An 18,695-nucleotide genomic window follows, 5' to 3' on the forward strand; every position below is an offset into this window, starting at 1 on the left:
TAAAAAAGGGCTGCATTCTAAAGCCTTAATCAGCACCTTTTACAAAGCCTGCCTTCAGGAATATCTGGTCTTACATAACTTTAACAGAATGAAATTTGTGCCTGACTCACCAGTAATACTTCCCATGAAAATAAAGCAAAATATTTTTGGGCTTAATTGAATGTGGGAATTAAAAAGCTTCAGAAGTCTGGATTATCTCCAGAGATTTAACAAATATTTCTGCCAGAAAATGTCAGAAATCTAATAAAATATGTGTTCTCCCCAAACCTAGAAACAGAGTACATCTCTAGAAAGCTATATTTTTGCCTCAAAGTAGGCTATTCCACAGCCTCTGTTCTTGAGATTCTGAAAATGCTTTCTGAGAGCATCCTCAGGAGACCAGAATAAGTACAACTGAGTTGATTTGGCAAGAATATAATGAGGTTAAGGAAAAGAAAGAAAGTGCATTATTGTCTTTTAATAGAGCAAGACAGTGCTTAAATGCACCAATCATAAAATAAATAGGTGCCCAGGGTTTTGAGCCCAGTTATCATCTTTGTTAGTTAAACAAAGGAGAATAAACATCAGGAGAGAGCAGCCCAAGAAGGAACAGGAGTCAGGATGTCAGAGCCTCACTTTTACAACCAAGGGGCTCTATTTCCTTTTCCATTTTTTGGAGAAGAAAGCTCTCCAGCAAGCAGCTCCTTCACAGAGAGGTGAATATGAAACGCCATTACTCACCACCTTCATTCTGTCCACCGGTCAGCAAGAAGCCAGAAAGTCTGAAGCAGTGTCTCACAACCTAATTTAGACCTTCCCCTGACAGCTCCATGCTGTTGCCTCGGGTCCTGATGCTGTCACAGAGAGCAGAGCTCAGCGCTGTGCTCCACTCCTTATGAGCTCCTCTGCTCTGGGACCAACAGAGCAATGGAACCTCAGCTGCTCCTCATGCATCTTGTCCTCTAGACCCTTCACCATCTTTGTTGCCCTCCTTCAGATGCTCTCTAACAGCTTTACATCTCTCTTAAATCATCTTGCAGATTACTTGAATTCGCATTTTAATTCCAGAAATTGACCCCAAAGCTGGAACATGCACAGTTGAGTACACACCACTTCTATTCCAGTTCAGAGGAAACCAACAAGTAAGTTGATCGTGTTCTGGTGAAAATCTGATGCCTGCCAAATTCTGGTTGAGAATTCCAGTTAGGTGGAAGGGGGCCTGAAGAACAACTTGACTGAGCCTTGCAGCATTTCCATGGGAAATTGGTGCAGTGAAACTGAATGACAATCTGATTTCATGTCAACAGACTGAAGAGATGTGCTTTGGTGTATTATTCTGCTATGGATTATACTGAGTATTTTGGAAAGTGTTCATAAAACTAGTGTTCTAAGGTAAATGTCCCAATAGTTTTGATGAGGATTAGTATATGCTTGGCAGATGGACTGGTACAAAAGAAGAGATTGTGGAAAAATGCAAGTGCTGTGAATGTTAAAGGCAAAAAATTTGTTAAAAATCAAGCTTAACATTTTGCCACAGAGTAATAAAAAGAACTCTCTACACCTTCTCACATTTTGATAGCACTAAGATGAAAAGAGATCAGTGCAGACAGTAACAGGCAGTTCTGCATGAACAGACAACATAGCAGAAGCTAAAAGCATTGTGTACTGCTGGAGTTAGGTTTTCATGCTTTGAGCAGAACGGATGGGTCTTGTGCAGAAAGTGGGAGTCCTGTAAGAAGCACTTCAAATTCTGAGTGTAGTTTCTAATGGCCAGGTAGGTCACAAAATGGCCAAGACATGAGAAAAAGCACCGAAATACAAATGAAACTTCAATGGTTTTAAGTAGCAAAATATGTAAATTTACTGAAGTAAAAATGAAATTTGGTATAAGATAGCACTAAATTGTAATAAGTGCAATTAACGTAAAGGAATATTGTCAGGAAGGTTCAACCCCTACTGCCATACCACCAACATCTGCTTCTGATGTTGGGGACCAACATAATAAATTGGAGGCAATACTTTCTGAGCAGCTGTCTTATTTCTTTCTTAACCTTCATTTATCTGGTCATCTGTCTCATAAGAGGAATAAGCTAAGGAACTCCTCTAGCATCTTTGCAATGATTTATGTATACTCCCCATGCAAGTGAAAGGCACATGAACTTTCTGTAGGGCTTCTCCCTCAGCAGATGCTGTTGCACCTTGCCCATCTGTCCTCAATTGCTCAGGGGCCTTGGCCATGCAGGCAGGAGCATTGCTCACAGAACACAACCCAGTGATGAGCCCAAGCTAGGGCATTCAATCTGCGCACACCACATGTGAAACAGACATATACATTTTTTTCCATTTTTTTTTCGTTGGTTGCAAACAATTATTTTTTCCAAAAATATTGGGAAAAACATATTTGCTAATGTTAAAAAGAATTCTTCTGACATTTTCACTGAATAGATATCTTGCCCACGTGTTTTAGAATGGGGTATATGAATTCGCAAAATCTTTGCTTTTAAAATGTGCAGAAAAATACACCCACACTTGGTGAAAGCATAAACTCCTCAAAATCTGTGGTAAATGTTAAATAATTTGTTCCAAAAACATGGCTTCATTCATTCCATACTCCACATTTTAACCTTGTGCCCTATTTGTCATGGTTTTATGTTTTTGTTATTGGTATTCCATATCATAACATCATGTGAAGGGGAATTAAAGAGTTAATAATTAAAGAGTTAATAGTCCCGTTCCATGGACTGACGATTTTCTGGATACATGTGTCTGCAGTGAAACAGACTGGAAAGGGAATTCTGCTTAAAAAACCCTGGAGATAAGAACGCAAACATTGGTTACTAAGAGAATATAATTCCCTGAGAGAGTTTGCTTGAATTATTTTTCATAACCTCTTCAGATCACAGGGATCTGAAGACGGTTGGTTGTTACCAGTGACTAGAAGGAATGCAGAAGGATGAGTGGACACCAGCACGTATTTCTGAGGGCCAAACCAGATCACGCAACCTGAATTTCTCTCTAAAACAGAAGAGACCTTGGTGATGGAGGACAAATATGCTTTACAACCTCCATCTTGAGTTAGTACAGCTTTTGATGATACTTTAAATGGTAAAGTTAGGGGCAGGTTGGACTTGACGATTTCCAGGTCTTTCCCAGATTAAACAATTCAATGACTCTATCCTGTGATTCTTTAATCCATGGGATTGAGTGCACCCACAGCAAGTTGTGGATGTGGTTCTGTTGACACCCCTGAGGAATGGGATGCTATCCGCCTATCTATCTATCTATCTAGCCTAGGCAGGCTAGAGCAGTGGGCCCAGGACAACCTCAGGAGGTTCCACAAAGCCATGTACAAGGTCTTGCACCTGGGTCCTGGCAGCCACACCATCAGTAAAGCTGAGACACGAAAGGATAGAGCACAGCAGGTACTGGTGGATGGACATGAGCCTGCAATGTGCCCTCACAGCCCAGAAGGCCAACCTGAGCACCCTGATGGAGCTGTAGGTGTCCCTGTGCACTGCAGGGGAGTTCTACTAGATGACCTTTAATTGTCCCTTCTAACTCAAAGGATTCCATGATTCTCTACAAGAATTCTGATTTCAGATTTTTAAAACTGTCATTGCTTGGATTCAAAAGCAGTTGGCCACTAATCTGAATGAAGATTAGAGAGAGAGAGAGAGAGAGAGACTTTATCATTAAAAATATATGATGCTACAAATTAAGTATTAAAATACTAAGTATTAAAATACTTAGCATTTATTTTAAGAATGGAAAAATGATCACTTAGACTATAGAGGAGGATATGGGATTGAATTAAAGTGAGCACATGATAAACAAAAAAGCATTGAACAAACTGGGATTGTTCAGTCAAGCAAAGAATGATGGAAGACATGATAACAAATGTCAGACGCATAAGCTTATGTACTTAAGAGAGCAATCAGTGGTTTTCCTTCTCCACAGAGGTCAGGAAGCATAAGAGTGAGCCATAAGAAAACTAGTTAAGTCCCATACTAGGAGAGACTTCTTGACAGGCAAAATTACTTGCCCTAAGACAGCGTTTAATGACATTTTAAACAACTACCTCTCTTTGGTTTTGTTTTGTTTTTTTTTTTTTCTTGTTTAGAACAGATTGAAAAATATGCAACAGAAATAACACATAACTTAAGGATGAGGAACATCCTAGAGTTCTCTAGAAAACCCTGCTAGTCTCACGCAGGGATAGTTGTTAACAGGTCCCCTTCAAGCTTCCCTGCCTAGGTGTGTTGGCAGCAGCCCAGACTTCAGCATCACCCAAGAGTGTCTGGATGAGTCCCCTGAGTCTGCAGGTTATTTTACAGCCAACTGCCAGTGAGCTGATCAAATGCAGCAGGATGTACTATACGGTATCTGCAATTAAGGCTTCAGAAAGCACCTAATATTCTGGCATTTCTTAACTGATTAGCACTGTACACTCTGCAAAAATAATGTAATGATAAAGGAAAGGAATTCCAGTAATAACTGAGTAAAAAGAGCTAACGTAGCATTATGTTAATACAATGTGAAAAGCATCGGCTGTTTACAATTTATGGTCCTAGTAATTCCTTTATCAACTTTTATAATCTTTACTGCATCTGAGGTAATGCCATGGACGCCTCAGTTTTAGCTCAATACACTGAGACTGCCTCTTCTAGTTTCATTTGACCTGACATTAATCTAAAATCAATATATTATTTTTAAGTCGCCTTCAATGAATGATTCAAGAAAGTTCTTTTCCAACCTCTGATACCCAAAGCTATGAGTAGGAGAAATTGCCATGACCTGGAGAGATAGAAAAGCCTGAGGAAACCAAAGGAGCCCATCCCCCAGATGTACTCACGAGGTGCTTTTAAAGACTTGATACAAGAAGCCAAGTCGTTCCTTCCGATGGCCTGGTTCTTATATAATATGTCCATTAGGGTTCATCACCTTGCATGCAACCAGAAATGTTCTGCAGGCTTTAACTCTTTCAGCTGTACAGCAACCTTCCAGAAGAAATTCAAGGAGTGGGGTATGTTTAATTTGATTTTCTTGTACGCTTCCACAGCTGAGGGCCAGCCAATCTTCCTTCCTGCTTAACTTGCTAGTTCTCTTCTACCTTCAGAAAACACAACTGAGTTTGCTGCTGAGCTCTGTGACAAGCAAATCCTTCATCATAAAAAAATGTGTCCTGAATTTCATGTGAGGATTTAATAGCTCTTCACGTAAAGCAGTCAAATAATTCCAGGCTTTAAGAATCCCTAAACACTTATCTACAAAAGTGACACTAATGGCTTCAAATCTCTTTGTGCAGACTTGTAATATGTATTTATAAGCTTATATGCATTTCAAAATGCCTCTAAATACTGTCATGGTAACAAATGCTTCATAAAAAAAAAAACACTACATGTATAGTGCTGAGAAACAGAATCACAGTATATTTGGTGAAGTGATACTTCTCATGGATGAAGAGTAAACTCAATTAAAGAAAATCATTTCAAATCTGTTAAAGGAGAACTAAAGCACTGAATGAAGCTGTAATCACTCCTAATATTGTAAACGAACATTTAAGATGAAATCATATTACCCATGGCTGATGTAGAGATGGGTGAAGATAAGGGTTCAGGATCAGAAAAAACAGTGTTTCTTGCATGCCTGTCATCGGCTTGATAAAAAATCCCTGATGAAAGGAGAAACATTAGAGTTCTTTACGAAAAACTGATTCAAAGTCTATATACACTGAGAAGGATTCACTGCAGAAAAACAAAGGTCATTATGAATCTAATTGTGCTCACCAAAATCATCTATATTCTTCTCTGTGCACAGGAGGGCTTAGCTCAGTGTTTGAAAACCAGCCAGAATCCCACAGAATACACAGCTCTAATGAAATACTACAATCCAACTCCCACATCCGTATATTATCTTTTTTCTTGTTTAAAGCATACATCCTTAAAGCTATCAATTTTGTCTTCAGAAACCATGATTTTTATCTTACACATCCAAGACGCTTGAATTTAATTCTGATTGGAATTAGTGATTTTCAAGCCTAGATACGCAAGCAATTTGTCACAAGGTAATGTAGAAAGTGCCTTCAGGAGGAAGGCAATCTGCAATGTGCTAAGGCATTCCAACACCAAAGCTATTGAGTGCTAAGCCTCGTGCCTACTGCCTGGCCACCTTTATCACCTGCCCCAGCAAAGCTTCCTGGCTGAGTAATGATGCGACTGAGAAATACAATGGTCTTCCTGCTTTTTATTCTCCCAGGGTTTAAACTTCCAGCAGACATTTTCACACTTCCAAAGCAAGAACGTCCACAAGCCATCACAGTGAGATATATTTCTGTTCACTTTGACTGTAAATCAGAAGCACAGACTGCAATAATAACTAATAAATAAATAATTTGTCTTCTGCAAAATACTGAGGAGTGAGCAGAATTCATGACTCCACTTAGCCATGACTTCACTACTATCAGAGCTTTCACTGTGGTGGAAGGAGAGAAATGTTGAGGCCTACTGTACTAAAGATGGCATCAAACAAGGATGGGATTTTCCCTTAAAGTTCATATGGAGGCAAAACCTTTTGCCGGAGATTGGCTGCATTTTTTTCTGGAACGCATGGACTCCTCTATCAACACTGGGGAAACCATTGAGAGAGATTCCTAATACTTATCTGCAAAAGAAAATGTTTAGATGCTTCAAAATTCGATGACCTTTTATGATTTGCTGATCATTTTATGAGAATTTCTGCCAATCAAAAGTGAAGAGCCAGATCCTGGTTATGCTTGTGGCCAGCACCACTGTGCGCTCAGCCAAATGCATGCTGAAGGCACAACATCAATACATCAGTGTGAAAGCAGAAAAGGACTGCAAAAAAGAACTCAAAATCTGAGGAAGTCTGAGCATGCTGCTCCCTTCAGATATTAACGCAGACTGCATTATTACGGGCATTTCTCCCACTGGGAGAAAACACAATGTCAAGTGAAGCCAACACAGAGTCATTTAAGCAATCACTTCTTCATGAGTTTCCAAGTTCAATGACTTCCAGCACTATTATTTTGGCTTACTATTGCTGAAGAGTATGCTCAGAAGAAAAGAAGGAAAGAAAAGGAGAACTGCCTGGGTTAAATTTGGAAAGCTGGCTATATCCTTTTATCCCATTTACTCTCTGAAATCTCTTTCCACATAGAAAGGAAACACATTGTGGGTAGCTTTTAAAATCAATTATTTATGTATTTTTCAAGTTCTTTTCTTTGAAAGACAGGTCAGTACATATAGCTAAGTGGGCGCAAGCTTTTGAGAAAGACAACTGGAGCTGCTGTTTGGCACTCTGCCATAATATATTTAAAGCCTGTTCTTATTCTCTTAAACGTTCATATCATCCCTGAGGAGACTTTGCTTTTACGCTGAGTTATAGTCACTATTATATAAGCTGTTCTCCTTTGGTATCCTTCTACAGCACGGAGTGAAGCAAGGCTGTTCAGATTCATACATACCTGTACAAATGCTTACCCCTGGCTTTCTGTACAACCCATTTACGTGCCTAGATTTAAAGCCGTGACTGCTGCCCAATGGCTGGTAAAGGTCACTTTGTATGCAAGGCACCCTTCTGAGTAAAGTGAGATAAATCTGAGACGGTGCCCAGAACTACACTGCTGACAATTCCCACTTCACTGGTGCGTTGCTTCTTTGAGAGACTGGATGAAATAAAGTCACGTACAAGATACAAATGAGGTATTATAAATGATTATTAGTAATATTATCTGGTCAGTAGATTCGGTATTTCTATATTTTGTTATAGTCCTTTAGATAGAATGAAAATTTTATAACTAAATGCATTTGAATGATTGCAACCATTATTTGGTGCCTGACACACCACACACAAACTACACTCCCACCGTTGGGAATCTAGGCGAGGTCTCAGCCATCTTTCAAACTTATTTGTAAAAGACATATCAAATTAGTTAGCAGGCCCTGGTATAATCTTGGGGGAAAAAAAAAAAAGAAATAAGTGCAAAAACTATCAACGCTGTCTTTCTGTCCCTGACCAGGTAACGCAGCTGGACACTTGGATCCCTGCATTCGGCTTCGAGGTGAGCTTGTGCCTGCTGTGGGAAAGTGAACAGGCAGACAGCTTCCAGCTCCTGACAAAGTCTCCATGCTCACAAGAGACCAACTGCAAGCAAAAGCTGAATGCTGCTACTCAGAGTTTTGATGTCTGTGTTGTCTTTTTTCTTATGTAAATGCACCATGTGGGATAGCACTCTGAGAACTGAGCTCCATCTGAAGATAGCTGTAGGGAGAAATGGCTGCACAACTGCAGCATGGCTTCACAATATGAGGCAGTGGAGAAGGATGCAAGCTTTTTCACCAGTCTGAGAGGAACGGCCATGCATTCTCACATCCCGCATACAGAAAATAGCCACAATCCCTTCAGCACGAACATCATTCATGCTGAAATTAAGTCTCTGCATTCAGGGAGCTGTGACAATCATCCACACCATGTAACAAGTGAATAGAGCAAGTACCCTTCTCTGAGCTAGCAGCTAAAGTCACAATACAACCCTTCTGCTCAGCAGGATCAGTACTGTTCACTTTCGCAAGCATTAGTGGTATAAGACAGCTACCGATTGGATTCTTTAATAGAAACACTGTATCTGGGCACTGGACTACTGAGATTTAGGTAGCATGAACATTCCAGAATGCTCAAGTTCATAAGTAGCTTTACAAATAATGGAAGAAATTAGAAGCCTTGGTACTTCGGGAAGAGAAATGGGTTTCTGGCTCCAAGTGCAGTCAATGCCCTTCTTGATTCCTACACTCTGAAGAATAATCTCTACATTCTAGCTGGCTAGTTACTAAGCAGTTTTATTTACTGAAGCATTTACAGTGTTCTTCATTAATGTCAGCTATATACTTGGAAAACTTTTCAGTGAAAACCGAAAAAGTCATCCCAAAGAAACAAAGCACACTTTGTTTCTCATAGTATTTTGGTGAATCAATGACAGAGTGTGTATAGCACAATACTGCCAAAGCCCTTCAGGTCTTCCCAGGCTTCTGAACACATGCTTTGTGTTCTGACAAGTACCTACTAAATCTCAGGTACTAAGGTACAGTGAAGATTAAATCCAAAATATTCTGGTTGCAGAGTTCCGACTGATGCAATGCAGTACAGTGCAATGGTAAATATTACCTGTGCATATTTTAATTATGCAAAGCAGGTTAAAACATACTGAAATGTATTTATATGGCTGATTTATAACTATGGGAACATCTTTCTAGCACTATCCTTTGTCACACGAGTTAAACTTTGTAGCTGAATAGCATCACTTGGACGTTTGGGGTTTTCTTTGCCTCATTCTTTAATGCAGTCTGTGTGCTGAAAGTGCTGCTGCCACAGCTCCCTTGTGTCCCCATGGTTTTTCACCACAGTCCTTTGCTCTGCACTAATGGAATCGTGACTGTGCAGCAACCAGGAAGATGTCCTGAAACAACTTCAGTTTTAATTAATATTGCCCTATATAGATTTCATATTCTGAATCGATTACACCAGCAAATACTTCAATGTTCCAATGGCTCATTTTAGAAGCTTGCAGTGGCTGGCTGGTGCTCGCTCTTGGCACTTAATTGAATGATAATTTTGTGGACTTTACTTAATTTTAACCCTCAAGAGAGGGCCCCAAAATATTTAAAAATATTACTGGTTAGGAAATAAAATTATTTTTAAGTCTTATTTCTAATATAAGATGGGAGAAGGAAAAGGCAGGCAAGGTGAATGCATTCCAGCTGCTTGTCCTTTCTTAACTGGCATGTTTCCTACTTGCATCTAGCAAGTATATATATATATATATAATATCTATCTGCATATAGCAGGTGCAATAAAAACAAAACTATTTTTAATTATTTACTTTGCAACATTATAATCAGTGACCCAATTACATTCAAGCACCCAAAGCCACCAATATGCATGAAATAACTTTGCTGTCAACAAATAACCAAGTTCAGTCTTGAGGGAATTCAATGTTTCATTATTTTTATCATCATCATCATTATTATTTCTTATATTGACAGCTTGTTCTTCAGCTGCTTTTTGTCTGACACATGGTTATCTGAAACACTTTGGATATACCGTTAAATTCAAAAGATTTTTGCAGGAAAACTGCATGTATTTCAGTACCACTTTAAAAAAGCTCCTTGTAAGATTAAAACAAAGGATCTGAAACACTGGGAGATCTCAACATCTGGCATGACTAATGACTGTACCAATTAACTATCTCATGAAAACAATTGGTATTTAGCCTAATTAATAACAGCTGCAACTAAAAACACACCTTTTTACAAGGTTTAAGCCTCATTACTGGAAAATGTGGCACACGAGGAATACGCCTGAAACACTTACTGTGCAGCCAGGTTTTGCATAGGACCCTCACCCAGACAAGACTTCCGTGTTTCTAGACCAAGATAAGGATTTTGATTCTTCTGAATCACCTTTGGATGGTGGGGTTGGCTCAGAAGCACTTCTAGGACAATGATTTTTGAATTTGCTTCTTCAATAGTTCTACTTTTCAGTGCGAAAGTCTAGTACAACTCCAGAACTCTTAACGATGGAAATGTCATCACTGACATATTTGTTGCATGAAGTGATAAAAACAGTAAAACTCAAGTAGCACACAACTCTTTAGAACCAGAGCTATACTAATTTCTCTCCTAAAAGCCTGTAGATGAGGTACAGGAATGGATGACTTCATGTTTGAGGCTACAGGAAGAGAAACACACAAAAGGTGGCTGAGAAGCTGATGTAAGGCCCAGAAGAACTGGCAAGTTGTGACATCTAGAGGAAGAGAAAATTTTCCTAAACCCCAACTGACAGTTTCTTGTGGAAGTGAAATGTAGTTTTGGTTCTGACACGTTTGTTTGCACACACTGAAACAAACTGAGATGTGGTTTTGTTGCTTATAGGATGGATATGAACTGGCAGCAGACGACAAATACAGATTTCATCGGCATGCAACCATGGACTGCCTGAGAATTTTGGCTGCAGAGCACCTCAGCTGCTAAATGCTGCGGAACGAAAGAACTTTTTCTTTACCAACTGTGGTGTGGTTCCCTGCTAGCTTTCAATGACTTAGACATTTTGCATGTGACAAAGGCTTCCTAGAGCAAGATCTGACAAAAATCCTGCTCATTAATTAGAAGGCTTTCTTTAGCCTCCTTCAGCAACCTTTGTGCCGATCTCGAGTCACCTGCTTGTACATCAGGCCCACGTAAGACAGCTCAATGTGTCATAAGACATGTTGTGGAGGTGTATAGAGCTATTTTAACAAACGGCAATTTTATCATTTTCTGAAATTACAGGGGAAAAGTTGAGATCATTAGTGAAGCACTTAAGAACTCTAAAGGTTAAATATCTGAAAAAAAAAAAAAAAAATCTGTGTTCTTTCAAAGCCTAGGATTTAAAAAGAAAATGATATCCTTTCAACAAGCACAATTAAGCAAACTGTACAGAACTGTGCAAGCATTCTATATTCATCTTTGCATCTGATTTAATTTCTGCATTACTGTAAGATGTTTTTCCCTTCACAAAAAATGTCTTTTACAAGATCAAAACTAATGTACTTTATTAATGTTTTTTAACCTTATAAAAATGGCAAACTTGCTCAACTGGAACACAATTCTTATTTCTCTATATCAAACCCATGCACAAATATGTTTTAATCACTGTCACTATCACTTCTCACACTATCCACTGCATCTGTTCTCATAGAAAGATGGAACATCACACACACACATGAGAAATTAAGTGACTTAGGTCTTTCCTGGTAATGCCCTTCCACCGAACACACACAACAGGATCCAGCTACAAAAGTCTGAGCTTGCCTTTGTACTTGACTGTGCTGACAAACCAAGCACCCTGCTAAACCTATCAAGCACATTACTCTGTCTTTTAAGATTTAAATTCTCCAGGAGTCCATTTTGGGACCGGAGCTCTTCAACATCTTTATCAGTGTCCTAGGACAGAAGGAACAAGGACACACTCAGCAAGTTTGCTGATGACACTGAGCTGAGTGTTGCAGTTGATACCACAGAACTAAGAGAGCACTCAATATTTTGTCTCAAAATATGTTCAAGATTACATATTTCTTGCACCCTGCAAGAAGTAATTTAACAGTGTAGGATGGTGACTGCTTCATGGTCTGAAACCCAGACAGAGAAAATAAGAAGCCATACATTTGACTCCAGAAATAATTCAGAGTCGAGTCTAAAAATAAAAGTTCAAGTCCTTCTCCTTAGCGATTTCTGAATCCAACACCTTTTCATACAAAATACTGCTGTCAAATCAAGTGAAATTACTTTACAAGATAAGAAAATGGCAAAACTGATGGAATTATACTCTATATCAAATGCTTTTTTTGTTTTCCTTTTGCCAGGGAGTTATCTAGTGCTAACAGAAAAAATAGATCACAGTTGATTCGACTGCATTTTTTATCTGCTAGTTAAAATATTTAGTTACAGTGGAAGCATTGATTTATGGAAAGTAGAAGGCTGATAGTGTGCAGGAGGAGAAAAAAGTTATGCTTAAGACAAGAAAGAGAAGCTGTCTCTGGGGAACATCCTGGAGTATATGATAAGCAGAAAAAATTCACTGATGCTAAATTCAAACGTGTATCAAAAAAAGAGTGTAAAGAACAGCTCTCAGCAGCCACTGCAGTAGGAGATGCATAAAATTCAGTGGAACATGTTCTGAAACAGAGTTTCCCTGCTCCACTAATCATGGAACCGAGCCAAACCAGCTGTAAACCATTGACAAATCCACAACTCAACACTTTTATTAACCCTCAACGATGTGCTTTCACATCCAGAAACACAGACAGGCAAAGTTTCAACCTCGCTTTTACCTAAGGGTTACAGTGCTATCTATATATGTAGCCTCCATTCAATAATATGGAATCCCACCCATTAGCTGAGAGCTCTACTGATGTACTCGAGGTTAACAGACAGACATCCAAGACTTTGTAAGCGATGTTCATTCATGTCCAACTTTCCTATAATAGAACAAGTGTGCGCACAGCTTTGTAATATCAAAGCATAACATTTTGAACTGCAGTGGAATTTGAGTTATCAAATAGTAAAAAGCTTATGATAACCTTAAAATTCAGTTACATCAAGTAGATCTTGTGAAAGAAAAGGCAGGGGATGCAATTTAATGTACATTATTAATTTAACCTCAACTTTTTACATTTACATTTGAAGTTTGCAATTTTTACTTAAGACTTGCAAAGTGCTTACATGCTTAGAAGCTTGTCTAACCTTTCTAATTACACTAGCTAACGAAAGATATTATCTCTATCGCTGCAAAACTTGCCTCACTTTGCCCTTAGATCTTGCTGGTAGAATTACTAATATCATTACGTACTCTGTGTAATTAAAAGTATGGGAGTTACATCCAACGCAAAATTAGAGTGTACCTCTAATGACAGATAATCTACGGGTAATTACTGATCTTTCAATAATTAGTACTTCTATTTTAGAATTTGGAACTAGTTCAATAAAAGTGGGGTTTTTCCCCACTTTTAGGTTTTAACTTTTAGGGAAGCAGAAAAAAAGGTGGATATGAAACTATAAACATAGCTGGCACCAGTTAGATGGCAGAATTGACATTTGGCAATTAACCTACTTCATTCCACTTAAAGGCTCATATGCATACTCATTTTTTTCAATTCTTAATATTTTTATTAAGATAGACTTCAAAGTAAGTGATGCAGTGATATCATAAGCAGTGAGAACACGTTAACCTAACAGTCACCTTGTAGCTCAGAGCAACAAGAATCAATCATTCCGAGCCTACTCAGATAGACACACAATACACTCGCAGCAAACAGTCTAAAACATCACTGGCTTATGCATGCATGGATGAGTCATGTCACAAGGTTTGGAATCTTGCAATAAAAGGGAAGAATGGTCAGTAAAATTCACACTACCTTCAAGATTTTCTAAGCTTCACAGTTGTACCATAAGTCAAAAAGAATACCACTATACAGCTTTCAAAAGAGCGATACCTGGCTGGAAAAAAACATCCTAACAACTCACTGCAGTGTGTGGACCTAGGGACCAACACCAAACTGTGAAGAGTTGTGACCATCATGTTGACTCAGGAAAACCTTAAACACCAGAATAGCACCTACTGAATAAATGTATCCATATATTAATACACGTATTAATCAGAGACCAACCATAAAGGGATCTCAAAAATAAGGATGCTTCAATATCCTTGAGGATTCCTGGTCCAAAATCTGCCTTTTTTATTTTATTTTTTTTTTAAATCCCTGCACACTGGTCATAGCCATAATACTCAGCAAAAGCTCATGTCTATACAATTCCAGGCATATAATAACCCCATGTCAGCAGGCACTCTCTCCTCCTGAGAGCTATCCCTAATAAGGATCTATGCTAAAAAAGACACGAAGAGAGCATTTGCTAACAAGACTTCAAACTAGTCTCACTTCTTTTTTTTGATCCAGTAATGCAGACAAATCATTATGTCCAGCTGGCTGCCAAAATCAACTGTTTGACCACAACTTGCTTAGACAACAAAAATGGATCCAGAAGTTTATCTAATGATACAGCAAACATTTATAGCACCCTTCTATACGCCGTTATGTTTCCTAGGTCTCCAGCTAGGTGAAAAAGTAATAGTTGTTGACATTAGTCATAAGTTGCCTTGCTTGAAGATAATGGGGCTTAGTTGACACTGGGCATATTGTCAGAAATATTGCCTCAAAATCTTGTGTGAAGTATTAAATGAATCTCTAGCCTTCAAAATATATCAACAGTATGCTCAGAACTGCAAGTATCAGACAATCTTATTCTTAACCTGCATATACATAAACAAATATATTTGGCATATGAGGATCACTTAAAAAAAATAAAAATCTTCCCAGACATGCTACAGCATAGTTTTAAATTAGATTTTTAAAGAACAGCAATTAATAGGAGAGAGTGTGTCCCAATGCCTTCTCTTTCTGTGCAATCTTGTTGCCAGTCACAAATAACAGTTTAGTGTAAAATAAAGAAAACAGGTGGATCAGGAATAGAACTAAAAAAATTGCCAGCACTGATAATCTATTTGAAAGAGGCAAATCCCTACACAGTGAAAAAGAATGCAAACGTACGAAGACTCAATCCAAGAAAGCTTCAACAAAAAGCTTAACGATGATAATTCTCAAGACAACCACGAGGCAGCACACTGTCTTTCACTGGCCTTAAACATCCCATTTTGACCAGTGAGGCCGTCCCAGCCAGGTCAGCACAGAAGACTTTAGGCCCTCATGCTTCCAGCGCATTCTTATGGCACAGAGGGAAAGCTCTTTCTGGAGGAGGAAGACAAAATAAAACCACACTATAAGGTAGTGGAAAAACAATCTTCTTGTGTTTGAAATCATAGAAATGATTTGCTAAGCACAAACAGAATACAATTTTTTGAACATGGTAAAGATTTGAGTCTGCTTTTGAACGGTGGAGAGATGCAGATATGTGATGACATGAGAGTTTCAGTCAACTTCTGCTGCTTGAGTAAGAGGATGCAAAGGAAATCATTGTCACCCAGACACACAGAGGTTCCTAGAAGGAGCCTTCTTTGCTAGCCAGACTGCCAATGAGTAATGCCTATTAAAATAGAAAGCTCCACCTTCTCTACCTATAAGGTTAACACAGCAAGGTGACAGGAGAGCTGCTCCCACTAAACTTTATTTCTTTTTATGTTCACAAGGTTTGTTAGGGATATTCTACTGGTCAGACAGCTTAGTCTAGAGTTCTGTAGCATTTATGCACTTTTATTTTAAAGATAAGTATGCAATTTTTACCTTGTGTTAGTGTTAAGTGTAGTTTCCTATTTTAGAGTTCTGCCAAAAATGTAAAGATTTGTAAGACTGATAAAAATAGGCAAATTGAGACTTGGAATTGCTGAGTGATCTACTGAGAAGTGCAAAAAATTACCACTTATGGAAAATGGACTTTGCATCCTTTGTTCTTCATTATCTACAATGGTGAGACTGTGCAACAGCTCTGTTCCTTAAGCAGTTGTCACATATCCTGATGTGGCCTCCACATCTCCTTTTTTTCTACAAACTAAAACCTATGCAAAGCCTAATTCCTGGGCATTATTTATTCAAGGGTTTACAAGACAGACTGGTATTAAGCCGAGAGAATTTCATCACAGAAAAATAGGAAGTTGGTTGCAAATCAATAATTTCTTTATGAGAATAAAACCTCATGAGGCATTTATTATAAAAGCATCATTTTCCTCTTCTGACAAGTAGCAATTTTTTCCAGCACTGAGAAATTTTTTTCCCACAGATACTGCTATCAGGCTGAGGATCTTCTCCTTTTCTATGTAAGCTCTTGGATAAGAACCATTAATATTTCTGTCTGCTTCCATAACACAGTGTAATAAAGTATTTACCAACTGGATATTCACATTACTGGATTATTGCGGGGGGGAAGATTTACTATATCAAGATGTTTTCTGGCCACAGTCTATGACTGACATATTTTCTGGTCAAGTTCTTAACTATTTACAAATTCTTGTGGAAAAAAAAAAAAAAAAAGGAAAATGAAAAAGCATGTCTTACAGATCTGAAGAGAGTTGGACAACCAGTGCTGGTTGTTTTAAAACTTGGTCATTTTAAAACTTGGACAAAGAACAAGCATTCTGCTCTCAGTACCATAGAGCTTTACTCTACAGTAAATAGATGCTGATAGATGCTGATGCAGTCCCCATCAGTGCAGTATTTTCCACCACTCCTTAGCACTATGGGACATCAATAGGTATTTATAACTTTATTATTATCCATGAGCCAGCTTTTCAGAAAAAAATAAAATGGAAAACAAAAAACCAAAAAAGAAAAAAGCACTGTCTAATGACAATGTAAAAGGAAGTGCTCGCTTATATCTGGATATCTGCTTGCCCAGCAATGTTCAGAATGCCTTGAGAGACAGCCTGCCATACTAATGCACATTTACATCTTCTTCCTGACTCGTTTCCATCAACATTTAAAAAAATTACAAAATTGCTAACTGAACAATTCCTGTGTAGCCTAAAATATATCTTCATCAATAGTGATAGTCAAATTCTAAGCTCCATTCTTTTTAAAACTTGACTTCTGCATTCAACTATTTATCAAATATAACAAGAAATGTCAACAGAATCAATAATGAAGACCTTATGTTTATAGAAGATAGATCATCACAAGAAGAAATGGAAGGAGATGCAGAACTGAAAAGAAAGCTTATAACCAAAACTATATCAGTACATATCTTTCTATAGGAAACTACAAGAAATTATATCATAAACACAGCGATTAAAAATGAACAGGAGAAATGAGCAAAAGCAAAATGTGCTAAAGGAGTTTTGTTCCTCCCCCTTTTGAGTCCTCAAAACAGTGAATTTTAAATGAAGAGCGGAAAAAAGAGCAAAATACCTTGGTGAAGCTAAAACGAAGAGATTCAAGGCTAAAAATCTCTAAACTAAAACGCATTACTCCTAAGAGCATTTATTTTGAGGATATTCTTGACGAAATTTAGTTAGTATTCTGGACAAAGCTGCCAGTGCTTTGAATTCAGCTGTCACGATTTGCTTCCTCATGGCATATTAATGCTCACATAATTAATGTAAGACCAATGGTTTAAGAGGCCAGCATCTTTCTGTTGATGGTTGCTTCCTCTCTCTGAGGTACGGATGCATGCACAGGACATATAAAATATAAATGTACATTTGGCAGCTTAATGAGCATGCTGGTAATGAACTCCAATCTCCCAAGCAGACAGAAATGGGCTGTGTCAGGACCCCAGATGAGTGCAGGGGAAGAAATAGCTTCTCATATCCAACAGTAAGATACTGCTACTAAAGCTCTGCCCTTCTTTCTGGCTGCTCATTCTCTCCCTGCCTCTCTGGAAGACCTGAAGGGCTCTGAGGAGCACAGATAAATTCCTCTCTGATGCTCCTCTTAACGGCACAGTCTTCTACAGAGAGTGTTGGAAAGCTGACAGGCAAACTAGAAAAGCTTTTGTCATCTAAAACCTGAAAGCAAGGATGGGAAGGAAGGAAAGCAGACCACAATAAATTACATAGGTACTTGGGTCACAAGGAATAAACCAATCAGGAGCCATACAAAAATACATATTTGCATGGTAAGGAAATCTAGTCATGAAGTCTGCTCTTCCTTGACGGTCCTTGATGGGGTGCATATTTCATTCCTTCATTCCAAACATCTGCCATTGCAGGCATCATTGGAGAGCACAATATATAAGTAGGGTACAAAGCAAAAGAGAGAGGGTTTGTCTACATCAAATCCTAACTTTGTTCAATACTTCATTTTCCGCAGCATTTCCCAGATGCTGAGAGAAACACCCTTGGAATCCTACAGTAATGTTATTCCTTCTAGTTGCCAGTTCAGGAATTGAAAGCCTCAGGAATGAAGCTTGTCAGAAATGCTCCAAATGGGGACTGTACCACAGGAAATCCAAATGTTCACGGGATCAGAATTTGCTTGAAATTTTACCAACTCTTCTGAGCACTCACGCTCATCTACCTTCCAAACTGGCCTACTAAAAGCCCCAGTAAAAAGCAAGTGGTTGTCAGCAGAAACAAGTGAAGAATTATCAACATCAGAAAAAATAAATAAATTAAAATAATTATACCCTAATTATTCCACCTCTGCACAGCACTTTCAG

General features: G+C 38.4%; 1 protein-coding gene across 6 annotated transcripts in view; it reads right to left on the reverse strand.

Annotated features, from left to right (window-relative positions):
- ANO3 (anoctamin 3) overlaps window positions 1-18,695 on the reverse strand; it is a 200,988-nt gene that overhangs the window by 80,812 nt on the left and 101,481 nt on the right. Inside the window, exon 2 of one of the 6 annotated variants that reach the window (XM_048948255.1) lies at window positions 15,137-15,334. The exons of the other annotated variants lie outside the window; for them this stretch is intronic. The gene's annotated coding sequence lies outside the window, so the exon portion shown is untranslated. The remainder of the gene's footprint in view (window positions 1-15,136; window positions 15,335-18,695) is intronic. 6 annotated transcript variants of the gene reach the window in all.

This window comes from Lagopus muta, chromosome 6, assembly GCF_023343835.1.
Source record: "Lagopus muta isolate bLagMut1 chromosome 6, bLagMut1 primary, whole genome shotgun sequence".
Taxonomy (NCBI): Eukaryota; Metazoa; Chordata; class Aves; order Galliformes; family Phasianidae; genus Lagopus; species Lagopus muta.